The sequence below is a fragment of the Carassius auratus genome, unplaced genomic scaffold, assembly GCF_003368295.1.
Source record: "Carassius auratus strain Wakin unplaced genomic scaffold, ASM336829v1 scaf_tig00022903, whole genome shotgun sequence".
Classification (NCBI taxonomy): domain Eukaryota; kingdom Metazoa; phylum Chordata; class Actinopteri; order Cypriniformes; family Cyprinidae; genus Carassius; species Carassius auratus.
The window spans coordinates 24,562-41,311 of NW_020525223.1; the positions used below are offsets into that span (position 1 = coordinate 24,562).

Genomic DNA, 16,750 nt, shown 5'->3' on the forward strand with positions numbered 1-16,750 from the left:
GCAGTTAGAAATAGCGCGATTGCGAAATGCCAATAGACCAGAAGTACCACAGTTTGATGTTTCACAGAATCTTCGTTTGTTGCCTAAATTTGATGAGTCAGATCCAGATACATATTTTACTTTATTTGAGCGTATTGCGGAAGCAATATACATTAATGAACGTAAGGTTAAGTCTCCAAGTGATGCAGCAGTCCTTGCAGATGAGTACAGGCTAACGCATAAGAGTCATTTTGAGTCAAACAGTGACGTGCTTTATAAAAATAACTTTACTCCTAGGAATAGATCATCTTTTTCTGGAGCTTCGTTCCAAAGGCCTCAGAAGTTTGGTTCTGGGGGCCCTAAAGCACCAGTTAATGTTAATACCTGTCGCTATTGTTTAGTTGAAGGACATTGGAAGAAAGATTGTCCTCTACTTAAATCAAAGTTAGGTCAGTTTAAATCTGCTCTGTTGGCAGTGCCTGTTACAGCCTCTGATCACCATGGTGAGCTTTTTCAGCCAATAGTTGAGTTTGGTTCAGAGTCTTCCCAATGTGACTTTTCAGCTTTTATTTCAGATGGTGTAGTGTCCCTGGTAGATGGCAACCAAGAGGTTCCAATTAAGATCTTAAGAGACACTGGGGCTTTAGATTCTTTTATTTTGGAATCTGTTTTGCCGTTCTGTAAGGAGTCTGATTCTGGCAGTTGTATAATGGTATGTGGCATGGGTTTAGTTCCATTCTCTTCTCCTTTACATGATGTTACCCTGAAGTGTGGTTTGGTAGAGGGTGATGTAGCTGTTGGGGTTAGACCCCAGTTGCCAGTAGAGGGAGTCCATATGATTTTGGGGAATGACTTGGCAGGTAGTAAGGTGTGGGCAGATGGCAAAATAAACATCTTTAAAAAGCAAGATTCAGTGCCCCCTACAAAGGTATCTCCAGATTGCAGCTTTGTGTCTCCGGAGGTATTTCCAGTTTGTGCTGTTACTCGTTCTGTCTCACATAAGGAGGTTGAGAGTAAGCCAGAAAGCCTTGAGTTGCCAGTTAAACTACAAATCAAACAGTTGACTAGTTCTCGAGATTCACTGATAGCTGAGCAAAAGGTAGATACTACCTTGGCGGATTTGTTTGATAAAGCGGTTCCTGATTCAGTGGTGAGGAATAGTGCTCAGTGTTATTTTCTTCTTGATGGGCTGTTGGTCAGGAAATGGGTTCCACACTTATTTGCGCAGGTTCTCAAACAGCTTAAAGTTAAACAAAATAAGTCTACTGCGTTCCATGCTCAGAGCCAGGGAGCTTTGGAACATTTTCACCAAACGTTAAAGTCCTTGCTTCGCTCATACTGTACAGAACTGTTTGCAGATTGGGAGGAGGGGTTACCTTGGCTGCTACTAGCTGCTCGCGAAGTAGTGCAGGAGAGCACAGGGTTCAGCCCAAATGACTTAGTGTTTGGTCATAAGGTGCGTGGGCCCTTAGCAGTGCTGCAGGATGGTTGTTTGCCTGAGGAACCTCCTCGGAACCTTATTGACTATGTAAATGGTTTTAGGCTGAAGTTGTATAGGGCGGGTGAACTAGCGAAAGAGAAACTAAAATGTTCTCAAAAGAAAATGAAACTAAGATATGACAGACAGGCTGAGCTGCGCGAGTTTAGTCCTGGTGATCAGGTACTCGCTCTTTTGCCTCTTGTAAGTTCACCTTTTCAGGCAAAATACTCTGGTCCTTTCACTGTGTTGCGCAAAGTGTCAGATTTGAACTATCTTATTGAAACCCCTGGTCATAGGAAGTCCTCTAAATTATGCCATGTGAATCTGTTAAAATGTTATCACTCCCATGATCAAAGCAAAGTTGAAGGTACTCCAGTGGTGAGGTCAGCGTTGACTGCGGCTCCCGTCACTGCATCTTGTGGCTTTAGCTTTGTGGAGGGGGGAGAAGAGGAGGTCGTTAGGGTTTCTGATGAGGTCTTGCAAGGCCGGTTGAAAAATTCCCAGACTTTGCAAAACCTTAGGGTTTTGGTAGATCATTTAGATTCTGAGAAACTTGATGAATTGGTAGCGCTTATCAGAAACTACCCTGTTTTGTTTTCTGATACTCCATCGCAAACCCATTTAATTGAGCACGACATTGACATCGGAGATGCTAAGCCTATCAAACAGAGATTTTATCGTGTATCTGAGGAGAAGAGACTGCAATTGGAAACAGAGGTACAGTATATGTTGGACAATGGTATTGCTGAGCCATGTTGTTCGAATTGGGCTTCACCCTGTCTTCTGGTCAAAAAGTCTGATTCCACTTTCAGACCCTGCACTGATTATAGAAAAGTTAACAATGTTACTAAAGCAGACCTTTATCCTCTTAATAGGATGGAGGACTGTATTGATCAAGTTGGGTCAGCAAAGTATGTTAGCAAATTTGATCTTTTAAAAGGTTATTGGCAAGTACCGCTTACCAAAAGAGCCTGTGAAATTGCTGCCTTTATAATTCCATCTGGTTTGTTCTCTTATACAGTGATGCCTTTTGGTTTGAGGAATGCTCCAGCCACCTTCCAAAGGCTGATGAATCGGGTGGTCTCAGGTCTGAAAGGGTGTGCTGTGTATTTGGACGACGTGGTCATCTATTCAGACTCCTGGGAGGAGCATATCGGGAGAGTGCAAGCCTTGTTCGAAAGACTGGTGTGGGCCAGGTTGACTATTAATTTGGCAAAATGTGAGTTTGCCAAGGCTACGGTCGCATACTTAGGGAAGGTTGTTGGTCAGGGTTTTGTCCGTCCAGTGGAAGCCAAGGTCCGGGCTGTAAAGCAATTTCCACGGCCCTCCACAAAGAAAGAACTGATGCGCTTCCTGGGAATGACGGGGTACTACCGTGCTTTCTGTAAAAACTTTTCTGTAGTAGTGTCCCCACTGACCAACCTGTTGAAGGCCAAGGCTGAATTTATCTGGTCCACCCAGTGTCAAGAGGCATTTGATGCAGCTAAGGCTCTTTTGTGTTTGGCACCCGTGTTGGCAGCACCAAATTTTGGGAAATCTTTCAAATTGCAGGTAGATGCCAGTCAAATCGGTGCCGGGGCTGTGCTTCTCCAGGAAAATGATGACAATGTGGAGTGTCCAGTCAGTTTCTTTTCCCGGAAATTTAATAAGTATCAGAAAAATTATTATGTAATTGAAAAGGAGGCTTTAGGTCTCATTTGGGCTCTACAGCACTTCGAGGTCTATGTTGGTTCCGGTTTGACCCCTTTAACTGTGTTTACTGACCACAACCCACTAATTTTTCTGAAGTCCTTGCAAAATCCCAACCAGCGCCTAATGCGTTGGGCTTTGTTCCTGCAACCATTCAACATTGAAATTAGACACATAAGTGGTAAGGATAATATTATTGCTGATGCTCTGTCCCGTGCTCCTTTAACCTAGTTTGTATTTTCTCTCTGATGACCCCTGCGGGCTGTCTGTGCCTCTTTTCTCTTAAATTGCTCCCCATGTACCAGGGCTTCTGAGTTTGAGGGGCGGACAGTCAGGCCGAGGACACGGTGCGACTGCTAGGAGTCTGGACTGTTTTTTTTTTTTTTGGGGGGGGGGGACTTTGGATTGTTTTAAATGGGTTGGGCCAAATTTTGGGCTGAGGGTGGGACCCTCATTTCAAGGAGGGGGGTGTCACGGCCCCTCCTCTGCATTGCAGGGGCGGTTTCTCCTGCAGGCAGAGGTGGGTCGTTAGTGATTGGAGCCAACTGGGCTCAGGGTATTTAAGTTGTTTCTAATCACTCTTTTCTCTCTCTCTGTTCCTCCAGGTATGATCCTGTTTCGTTTGTTCCTTTATAGTTTTACTTAGTTTCCACTCAGTCATGTTCACACACACACAGATTCCTTCATCCATGCACTTTACACACACCTTACATTATGACATTCTCACACCTCATTCCTTTTTCTTTGGTTAAAGTTAATAGTTTTGGTTTACAATAAAGTAAAGTGGCCTATACTTGTTTGTGTCCCCTCATTTTTGCCACGGGCTATGAGCCGGCCTGTGACAACAGGCATTTGGCTTTTGAGCTAAAAGTGAAGTCATCATAGAAGTTTGAACTGCTTGTGTGGTTAGACATAACCCCTTGCGGCCGTAGATAAAATTATGCCCGATAGACAAGAACGTTAAGGTCTCAGTGAGAATTGCGAATTGAGAGGGGGAAGAAAGAAAGAGGAGAAATAGGAAACAGATGCAGATGGGTATTCAGGATTCATCTATGGGGCATAATGGCTTCAGGCTTGTCTGCCAAGAAATTTCCATTTTCACAACGTGTGAATTATCCACATTTCCTTTGTATGGTCACGTTCCTATTAAATAAGCTGCAGACTCAATCCTATCTACAGGGACCACACAAATGATTTGCCAAATACTGAGTTCATATTTGAAAATGTGGCAATATTTCCATGGAGTCATTCTAGTGGTAAATACGCACACTCATTGAATTAACATTTATGAGTGAATACATATTAGATATAATGGGGGTATTTGCATTCTTGCCTCTGACTACTGGTCCTGAAAGCGTCTGGCCTTATTATGCATGAAATCCATCAGTGAAATCCATCAGTGTCAGACCACAGGATGTGCAGCCATGTACGTGCATTAGTCATATTTTTTATGTGATGTAAACACGATTCATCCATCACTGAGCCGTGAAGTAGCAACACACATGCAGGCTGACAAACATAAAATCGTGTCATTACACAAGCACACAAGTTCACAGTGCCAGCTGAGTGCTGGAGAGATGTACAGGTCTCAAAATTATTCCAACTTTCTTACTTCATTACATACAAAACAACAAATCAATAACATGATTTATGTAATTCCTTAACCCGCCATAAGAATAAAACATAAATTCTGCAGAGGTTTGCAGAGCATTGGCTTTGCAACCATAAGCATGCTGTCCTCCCACACATTCATACACACACATTCACATATGCTGCATTCAACTTCCACACACACACACACGGCTTCATAGCTCCTCTGAGAGCTCCTGATTTGCCTCACAGATAGACTGACATGGGATTTTCGAAAGATTTCACAAAACTGAAATGCTAATGCAAACAAATGATCGAGGTATTCGTTATGCATAATCCTCAGAGGCAAGAGTAAAAGTATCTCGCTGGATGAAAACATGAGAAGGTTCTGGAGACAATGTCTCAAAGAAATCATTTGAATATAAGTTGGAGATTGGCGCTAGTTGTCACATACTTAACTGAATATTTATAACAGGAAGGTTTATGGTTGAAAGTTAATTTCTCATATTCTCATGGATACAATAACAAAATACTAAAACTAACTTGTTATTATTAAAATAGCTTATTATTATTATACAATCAAATAGAATTGAAGAGTACATACGTTTGAACAATTTAAAATTGAGATTAAACATGTATTTGCAAACAATATCTAAAAACACAAATTAAATGTGCAATATAAAATATGCCACTGTTTAATATGTAAAATGTTTAACTTTTTATCATATTCCCACATGTCTGTGTAAAACAAGAAAACATAAGTTTCCTTGGGGGGGGGGGGATACAATTTATTGTTAAAAATTAAACCCTAATGTTCATCACTGACATTATGACCTACTGTAACTTATACTGTACAGTTATGCAGAGAAATAAAGAAATTAACAAAAATTAGAAAGACAAGTAGTACCTGTTGGACTTGTATATGACCTTTTTTTTATTATTCAAATAAATCATAGAGAGAGAGGTGCTGAAAAGGTTTCCTTGGGAGACTGGAAACAAAGACATGCTAATTATTGGCTCGTGAGGAAGCTATAGGAACATAATTCTCGCTTCTCCGGTCCGTTCTACACACACCACTAATTGCACTGTCAAGCACGAGATGCGCGTATATGTCACACGCTCGCGAGCACTGACACACACACGCACGCGCGCGCACACACACACACACACACACACACACACACATATATATATATATATATATATATATATACAGGATAAATATGATGCAAGTTATTTATTTGCGTTGCAAATCATCGATAATAAGTCGTTTGATAGTCAAGAGCAACAGCCTAGACGTTTTGCTGCTTCCAGGGTTGAGTCAATAAAGGCGATGCGTCAACAGTGGCCCCTAGCGGATAATTAAAGTAATACACAGAGGGACAACAGAAGAATCTGCTTTCATTGACCATTTTACAATTCGAGGAGAGGGAGGGGGAAGTTAATAATTCATACGTTTTTGATTAGATCTTTTGTTTACTTTAAAATGATTTACAATAACTGGAATATTATTATTTATCTACTCAAATGTTGACATATATGTGCAATTTTCAATACGTTAAAATCCTACATAAATACAGAATGTATGCATGAATTTCCTGTACTTATATTAGGTTAGTACAGTTTTTATATTCATTGTATAATAGGTTTCATTCATAATACTCTTTTTATTAATCTCTTTCTAATTCTCTTATCCAATATGTTTTAAAGACGGAAATGCATAATATTAATTATATTTTAATCCTCGGCTATCGCAATGAATGACAGTAGATTCATCAACATAATAAAACATGCCTTAATGACAATATTAATGATTCCACAATGGATAGGAGATATCATAGCTCAGTAACAAAAAAAACAAAACAACTGAAGTCAATAATAAGTAATTTGTGTGTGTGCGTGTGTGTTTGTGTGTTTGAAAGCAGGTTCATTATAGGAAAAAAAAAATCTCAAATAAAAAGTGGATAACTTCAGAATTATAGTTCATTTACAGAAACAAATTTTAATGATAAGGAGAAAGGTGACCATGCATGCAAGTACTGAATAGCACCTGCCACAAACACACACCTGCTGTCCTGTTTTCGCCTGTGTGGCCATTGTCCTGACAGAAAGGAGTATGAAGTGCTTCAGGTGTCAAAAACAGGAGTTTAAAGAGAGAGAGAGACTAAGAGAGAGAAAGAGGGAGAGAGAAGGTTCTGCTTTAGCCAAATTCTGACTTAATACAGAGGACTGAGGGTCTGCAGGTAAGCCACATACATATTCTTACTCCTCTGTCATCTATTGAGCTATTAGTTTAATCAAATTGGGTGTTCATTTGTATTATAGACTGTTTTATCTGTTTATATATATATATATATATATATATATATATATATATATATATATATATATATATATTTTTTTTTTTTTTTACATTAATATAGGGGTTATAGAGGATGTTGGGTTTTAAATAGCGTGTCACAGGGGAGATGGTTTATAACAGCACAGAATATTATATAGAACTCATCGATCAAACAAAACAGCATTTTACACAAATAGACAACAACAAAAAAAAGAGCATGAATAAGCAACACAGACGCTCTCACACAAAATTGTCTGCAAAAATGTGAAAACTAAAATATTTAAAACTGGACAGTTTAATCATATCAGAGATGAATTATATGTTTACATCTTCAAGTCCTCTATAAATCTCAGCTTGTTTATGCACCTTGTCTATTTGGGCATTATATTGATTTTTCCCATCTAAAAGCTTAACTAAAAGCCTCTTGATGTCACTGAAGCATCTCAGATCCAGATATTGTGCTCTCTGCAGGCTCATCAGATTTCTGGGGAAGTGTAGTGGAGGTTCCAAGCCCCCTGAAGATGTATGGCCTGTATTTGGAAGCAGTGAATGACTACATTAATGAATCATATGGAGAGGACGTATGAAGGCTAATCGAGGCCAGAGCGGAGATCCCGCACCTCAAATTTGTTTGACACCAGATGTACAAGTAAGTCCCAAGAGTCGCATATCTGATAAATGAAGTGCCATAGATTGCATCTGGATCACTTAACAATGCTGGTGTTTGCTATTCCAGTGATAATCTGATTTTAAGATTGGCAAAGGCAGCGGGAGAGGTTTTGGGAAAGACTCATGATGAGCTGATGTACGCTTTCGGGGTCTACATGGTCAAGAGGATAGGAAACTATAGCTATGACAGGATCTTAAGGGTGATTTTCAAACATGGTAGACTCTGTGTTTGACAGGTACTCATTTAGGTATACACTACCATTTTGTCCTGAAAAAAATAAGCTCAGGGTTTTTTGTTGGGTCTTTGTTCCTCCACCAATGCAAATGTTTCAAAATTGGCCAAAGCTAAATTAACCACTGAGCATCTCAGAGAAACATGTAGTGATGTTTGGCACTAAATGATTTAACTGAATGAATGGTTCATTGATTCACATAGCATTCACATAGCAAGCAAATCACTTGCTTCATTCCTGAATGAATCCATGTTTTGAACAAATCAGTGGAATGAATGATTCAGTAATTCAATGATTCCGTTAAATTGATTTAAATCAATGTCATTTATAAAGATAGTTGCCACCTAATGGTATAACAAAGTAACCTACTGAAATGTTCATTGGAAAAATTGCCACCACTAATGTAAATTCAAGGGCAGAGATCTGTTTAATAATATTTATTACGGGTCAAGTACTAAGATTTCCGGCTGATTTCACCCAACCCAAACTAATATAATTTACATTCCAAAAACTGTATAATAGTTTTCTACTTTTCAGCAATTATTCTTTGAACAGTTACCATATGAGCTTAATGGTGACCTTTGTACGTGTTCTTTCTGAAAATGTATATTAATATCTTGAGAGATGTGGGAGGTAAAATAATAATCTGAAAGTAAAGCTTAGATTTGATTAGATCTTACACAATGAAAACTGTTCAGTCCACAGTGTCTGTAGCGCCAGTGTGTTTAAATTTCACATACAGCAGAACTTGAGGTGGAGATTCTGTCAAAAGAGCTGAAACAGAGAAAATGACATATGTGGTAGGAGTCCAAACATTTACCTTTCTCTGTGCTCTGTTATTCTTTATTTCTCACGTTTCTGTTCTTCTCACTCTCTTTCTGAAGGTGTACAAGATTAATTTTGACAATGCTACGTTTAAGCACCGTATGCCCCAGCAGAAAACAGCTCCAGGCTATGAGAAACTGCCCATGAAGCGAGGAATCTTTTTTGACATGTTCCCCTTCAGCGTGATATTCCCCAGAGACATGACCATGTATCGGATCGGAGATGGTTGGAAAGAGGTGTTTTCTGATCTGTAGGGCAAAAAGGTCAATGAGGAGTTTACTCTGGTGCGACCCATGCTGGAATTCAGCTGGGATAATGTGAGTAAACAGGAGGGGAACAGATCCAAAGACAACGCAGCTTGAAAGTATCTAAAAATATGTTTATGCTTTCTTTTCTTAATCTTGGCTTTTAAGTCCTGAAAAAGCGTTGTGCTGGTGTGTGCTCTTTCAGATCTACACTCATCTCAACAATGTGTTTGAACTGCTGTCTAAGGCTGTGGTGGAGAGTAAACAGAAGGCCAACATCCCTAAACTCAGCAAAGAAGAACCAGAGAGGAAAGATGAGAGTGAAAAACCCAAAAAGGAAGAGAGAGGTACAGTAAATTAGTAATTGTGAAGCCAAAACTGAATGTTTTTACAATTTTTAAGCAGTTTTTTGGGGAGTAAATCTGTGGAATTTTGGTCAAATATGTCAGTAAACTCTTATTGGCAGCTGAAAACAAAATATCCATAGTAGTTTGTTTCTTTTAAGTGAGTGATGTGACGTTAAATAATTGATCTATGTATTTCCAATAATTTATCAAAAATACAATTTTTTTTTACCTTTAAAAATACACTACCATTCAATCTATTTATTTATTTATTGGGGGAAAAGTACTTTTATTTAGCAAAGAACCATTAAATTACTGTAATACAAATTTTGGAATAAAGACATTTATAATATTACAAAAGTTTTAATATTAAATAATTTATTTATAATATAAAAAATATAAATTAAATCTATTCATCAAAGAATCCTAAAAATATTTTTTATCATGTTTCCACAAAAATATTGAGCAGCACAACTATTTTTTTTTTTTTTACTGTAATAAAGAGAAATGTTTCTTCAGCACCAAATCAGCATATTAGAATGATTTCTGAAGCATGTGACACTGAAGCCAGCAGTAATGGCTGCTGAGAATTAAAATTGTAATAATATTTCACAATATTATTGTATTTTTTATCAAATAAAAGCAACTTAGCATAAGAGACATCTTTCAGAAACATAAAAAACTGCCCCCAAATGGTTGATAGTGTTTGTTTGTTTGTTTGTTTACAATGGTTACACCATATGACATTTTAGATACATTAAATGTAAACTTTTTATGAAAATGGAGATTTTTCAAAGCCATATACACTCTTATACTGTACAGTATGACACTAACCAATGTGTAAATAAATCTTTGTGAAAGATGACGTGAAACCACACTGACCAATCAGAACCTTAGACATCTAAAATCAGATATGTGACAGTTCACACCCAAAACGTCTTGCCTCAGATTAAAGCAGATAATATCCTAAAACATCTCATGCTGACTTGTGTCACTGTGCCTCTGCTGTTCTCTCAGATATTAAAGTGATGGAGGAAATGAAGGGGACGGATCAGAAATACAGCAGCTCTCTGACTCAGTACAACAGCTCAAATAATTGTGGAGGAGAGGACATCGAGCTGCTGGCTTTTCAGACTGTCACCGGTTAAAAGTGATTCTCTTCATAAGCTAAACTGGCATGAAAACAACAAGAAATTGTATCAAGTCTATGAAATAGCAATCATTATTCCGTTTTGAAAACTAAACTTGACTCAGTGAAACCATATTTGAAGACATGCGGGAGCCCCCTAAAAAGCCTCTCCACCTCAAGGGCCAGATGAAGTATGTCCCTCAGTGGGACTCGCTCATCTTTCTAGGAACTCCCATGTAAGCTCTCATGATCTCACGTGTTTACAACATTGCCCCCTAAGCTAATGGAAAACAGCAGTTTAGTTATGGTCACATAAAACTGACAATCAAGGCTTCTCTGCCAAGTCATTTCATAGGTATCAAATCCTGCACTCTTAAACCATTTAGTTTAATCCTGAGGTCTGTTTATAATATAAAAATTTCCCTAATCCCAGAAATGTCCTTATTTAGTTTTAAAAGACCTCTGAGACTAGTTTTGTTTTACAATGGACATAGTCCAATACTGCAGAAAAAAATGTTCACTGTTCAAGAGCAAACAAATATGTCCTTAAAATCAACAATAAATAAAAGAAATAATTATAACAAATAGATATGGCACCTTTAAATAGTGTAATAATGAGTCTACAATTGTCAGATCTGTAGATACAGATATACAGTTTAAACACAGGATGTACGATTATAAGATTATAACAGATGTAAGATTATAGCTAAAATGTTTAAGTCTGGGTTAAAACGTATTCTCCTTTGTACAGTATTGAGACAGTGGAGGACATGATAAAAATGGGTGTTTACGTCAATGATTTAAATCTGCACGACTCCAGCAGAGAGCTCATCCTGGCAGGAACACAGCAATCAGCCGAGCTGCAACTGGCACTTGACCAGGTATGATTGCCACACTGATGCCACCGAGCTCAAAATCTAGATTTACAAATATTGTAATCCATAACCAAAGAGACACATTTTATTTCAGTTTATATAAAAGGAGTTATGTAGCAGAATTTCTGCCATGGACTGACTCGAGTAGCTGTGTCTCTAGCTATTAAGTCTCTAGCTGTGTCTATGCATCTAGAAATAATATGCAAATGACAGGCTGAACTCTCACTGTGCCACCTACAGGAGCAGTAGAAGTATGCACAGCTGCAGGAGATCATTAAAAAGCTGGATGAGGAGAAGAAGAGAGGAGACTCCCTGCTGTTCGCCATGATCCCCAAAGCAGTAGCGGACAGTCTCCGCAAGGGAATAACAGCTCTGGAGACATGTCAGGTACACACTCTCACACTAACCCACCCATTAAACACACAATTCACATGAATTTCCCTAAATATTGACTGACTGGAAAAATGGTTGGCTTTAGTACACTTTTTTTTTTTTTTTTTACACAGACCATTGTGATTTAAACACTATCAAGATCTCAAGAGAGATAACAAAATACAATGAAAAGCAGTCTGTTTTTTTTTTGTTTTTGTTTTTTCTGCAATGCTGTCCGGCTGTTTATTAGTGGCGTTCTTGATCTGCTATCTCTCTCCAGGTGTACCCAGACGTCACCATCCTGTTCGCTGATGTGGTGAAGTTTAATGAGATCTGGATCCACATCACCCCCATGAAGGTGGTGGACATGCTAAATGAGATCTACATCGTTTTTGACACACTCAGCGAGAAACACAATGTTTATAAGGTAACATAACTCAAACGAAAGCAACTTGACACAACAGAATAGATTCTAATGCATGTTCTTTGACCTTAAAGACCTTCAAGAGAGTCCTCTGCTTTTTCTTTACAAGGAAGTCACAATATATCAGCACAATATATCATTTTTCTGCCTATATTAGATTTTTTTTTTTTACAAGTATACATATCAGTTGATGTTGGAAATATGAATGTTAAAAAGATTTTTTTTAAAATGTTTTTGAAAGAAGTCTCTTCTGCTAACTAAGGCTGGATTTATTTGCTAAAAAATGGACCATCAGATATCATATGCTAATTTGGTTCTGAAGAAACAATCATATTAGTATTATCAACACAATAGTTGTGCTGCTTAATATTTTTGCTGAAACCATGATACATATTTTCATGGTTTTTGATGAATAGTACTGTAAGTTGAACAGCATGGATATACATCTATTATACATTATGTATCATTAAATGTCTTTAAAGGTTTTATTATTAACCATGACATAAAAAAATATTTTATATATATATTTCGGATGAGAAACCAGAGCATTTTGAATATAAAAACTAAAAAAAAATCAGCTTAGTGGTATCTGCTAGAATCTTTATATCAGTACGTCCCTATTTTTTACTACTAAATATTTCTTTAAATTAAGATCTTTTAATCTTTACCATCATTCTTTCAAAATTGAGTGAAATGGCAACAAATGTTCTTTCCCCCTCAGGTGGAGACCATTAGGGATGCCTACATGGTTGTGGCATGTGTGCCCAATAAGACCACATTCCATGCCCACCACATCTGAGACATGGCTCTAGACATGTTGAGCTATATTAATCAACGAAAAAGACCCCTCCACCAGGGACAAAATCCAGATCCATGTCGGTTGGTACACCCAGACTCACACAGCATCACATACTAGCAACTGCAACCCTTTAATCTTATGCAGTACAGAGAAAAATGAACAGCCTCTAATAACTAAACTAAATGGTCTCATTTTGCAATAAAAATATTAATGAGTAATTTTAAATTCATTTTAAAGAAAATGCAGTTAATTAAAAAGCTATATATAATCCCTTGCTTTCTGTGCAGCTAGGGCATGCAAATCTACTTCAGTCAGACCACCAAAGACCATCTGGAGCATGAAACATACATCATCGAGGAACGAGGAAAGATTTTTGTTAAGGTACTGTACCACAGTACATAATGAACCTAATCATCTTCTTCACTTACAATATCAACAGTATTAAGCACATTAAAACTATGTACATCATTCAAAATGTGTACACCATATATATATATATATATATATATATATATATATATATATATATATATATATATATATATATATATATATATATATATATTTTTTTTTTTTTTTTTTTTTACCAAGGCTGTGGTATAACAAAAATATAGCGAAATTTTATAATAATATATTTTAAAATGTACTTTATTTATGCAATGTCAAAGCAGAATTTACAGCAGCCATTTCTAGTCTTCAGTGTCACATGTTGCTTCTGAAATCATTCTAAAAAGGCCAAGAAACATTTCTTTTTATTATCAATGTCTAAAATAATTGTGCTGCTTAATATTGTTGTGGAACCCATGACACTTTTTTTTTTTTTTACTAAAGTAGTTGATGTCAATTTAATGTATGCTTGCTTAATAAAAGTGTTAAATCCTTTGCCAAAAAAATCTTACTGACCCCAAACCCTAAACGGTAGTGTATATATTTGGTTCTTGGGCCATGTCCACACTGAGGCTTTGCTCACTGAGGCAGACTGCTCTCACTGCGAGAGCATGAGTCTCACGCAGCACTTTGATCCACCAATGTGTTTACACATCAGGATCAGTGCCCCTTGTCTACAAGCAGTTTGATCTTTTTAGGAAGATCATAGGAGAATGCTGTCACTTATGATTCTATATCACTGACAGCTTCAGATTTGGAAGACTGGGCATACTCCGGAGAGGATCCTGACACCCTTCTCCCAAATGGATTATTATGAGCTGACAAAGAGCAAACTGATTCACATTCTCACCAGGCTGTGGAGAATCTCAGCACAGAATGGTTGGCTCTGGAAGAGCCTGCCTGCACCATTTAGACAAATGATGCACACTGGGCTGTCGTCAACGAATCTTCTGCTACAGACCGGTGCCATTTCACCCAGAAGTTCACAATGAATTTACCAAAATGTGGCACGCCCCTATTGGTGTGTGTACACTTTTCTAATCCTGCCAACCTCTGACGGCATTGGAATAAGACGATATGGCAAACTCCTCTTTAGGAAGAGGCAAACGCTGCACACCTCCACTCGCCATCTGCCTGACAGATTTGCAAAATGCTTCATGCAGCACATAAGTTGTCACAGTTTATGCGCCACTTCCTGTTTAAGTGCTTCAGCCCCATAGAATGAGGTTACTTGTTCGCTCGCAGGCCACCTCAATGCGGAGGCATTATTCAAAATTCATAAAGGACAATAGTGCTCATGTTCTCCGTTCTGAAGTGCAAAATCTGCTTGCAGAAGGAACCATGGAATCGTTTCCGCTAGCGAACAGCGATTCCGATTTTACAGCCGCTACTTCCACGTTCCCAAGAAAAATGGCGCGCCAAGGCATCTAAACCTTGCGCCCCTTCTATGTTCAAAGTATATGTGGAAGCCATCACGGCAAATCGCGATCTCATGGCTGGCCTGTCAGGCAACAGAAAGGACCTAGTTGCTAAGTTTCTGAGGGGAAGTCGGAGATTGAATACGCCTCTTGCTCATGTTGTGCCTACTTGGGACTTGTGTATAGTCCTCAGGGCCCTGCAACATCCTCCTTTTGAGCCGCTCCAATCAGCCGACTTGCGGACATTGTCGCTTAAAATCACCCTCCTTCTGGTTTTAGCATCGTTCCAGCGAGTGGGAAACCTGCAAGACCTGTCAGTCAGTGCTTCCTGTCTTGAGTTTGGACATAATGACTGCAGAGTCATCCTCAAACTGAGACACGGATATGTGCTAAAAGTTCTCTCCACTCTGTTAAGGGCACAAGTTATCCCCCTCTTAGTGCTTCCCAATTCAAAGGGTGAGCAAGGTCCTAATCCACTCTCTCCAGTTCAAGATCTTAGAGTAGGGTTCCTCAAATCTTGCCCTGGAGGTCCAATGCACGGCAGAATTTAGCTCCTACATTAATCAAAGTCATCTGCCTGTGATTTTCTAATGATCCCAAAGACATTGATTGGCACTGATTAGCATGCTCTTGTGTGTCTGATTAGGGTTAGAGTTAAAACTAGACAAGTTGTGCTCTGAGGTAGGCTTGCTATTTATTTTTATGGCTGAAGAGTAACAAAGATCTCTCATTTAAGACTCCAGCAGAGCTCCGATAGCAATGAGCAAAAAGATTCAGAAGACAGAAGCTCAAATGGGTGAGTTTGGAAAAACACAACTCAAATGCAACACTATGTGATCCACCCTGATGAAGATTCTAACAGGTGGGAAAAAACAACTGGTAAAACTGGTGGACAAGCTTAATAGTTGACTAAGGAACTTTTGCTAGTCCATAAGGCCTAGTGGGAACACTAGCATACCAACAAATACAAAACAACATGTGCAGGTCTTCTTAGCAAGCATTTAATATATGAGGGCCTAACATAAATGCACATTTGAAATTTTTGTTAGTTTAAAATACTCTTTTGATGCCTGAAACATGATAATACATTATATTTTTTAATCCATCATGTTTTTCATATTTTCCAGAAATCCTTACAAATAGTCTTAACACTTGTGCTTCTGTCTTCTTCCATCTTCAATGCCTTTTCTCCTTAGTTCCACGTGCACCAACAGTAAACATTCCCCATCAAACATGAACACCCACAATGAGGAGCAGGCTGAGGGCAAACCCACTCCCACTGACGTGCCCCCTGACACTATGCCAGCACTAGAGGGCGCTACAGACCCAAAGACTTTCACCAATGAGTCCCAGGATAAAGAAAATGTTAAAAAGACACAGAATAACAACGGAGAGAAGGCAGAGGACGCTTCTGTTAATGCGCAGGAAAGCACTCCCCCTGCTGGCAGCCAGGAGAATGCAGCTCCAAAGCTTAACAGCAAAAAGCACAGTTTCAGAAATCAATACTCGAGATTACCAGCTAACCTCCTTATGCGAAGCACAGCCTGCAATATGCTGTAAATAGCCAGGAGAGATTGATAAAATAGTGAATGGTCCAATAGCTGCATTTGAGGTAGCAAATTCTGGGATTAAATTTAGTGAATAAATGTGAATGAACAATCTGGCTGTGGAAAATAAATCATGTTTTTCATGCTTCATACTTTATTTAGATAAATAAAGGAAACACAGGAAACCAAAATCTATTGAAAATAAAAGAGGTCATCCAAAGCCTGGGTATCTAACAGAAAGTGCAGTTTGCTACAGTAATTCCTCATTATTTGAATAGCTGTATTTAAATGTTTTATTAATATTAACACACATGATTTGTATCTGTCTGTAATGCGTATATTAGTACAGTTACAACATTTATGTTAAACGTTAGAGATATTTACTATGATAGTGCTGAATCCCT

At 38.4% G+C, this 16,750-nt stretch overlaps 2 pseudogenes; one reads left to right on the top strand and one right to left on the bottom strand.

Moving 5' to 3' along the window:
* LOC113077606 (lysM and putative peptidoglycan-binding domain-containing protein 1-like) overlaps positions 1-16,750 on the bottom strand; it is a 37,610-nt pseudogene that overhangs the window by 6,561 nt on the left and 14,299 nt on the right.
* On the top strand, positions 7,601-16,362 carry LOC113077611 (soluble guanylate cyclase 88E-like; annotated as a pseudogene).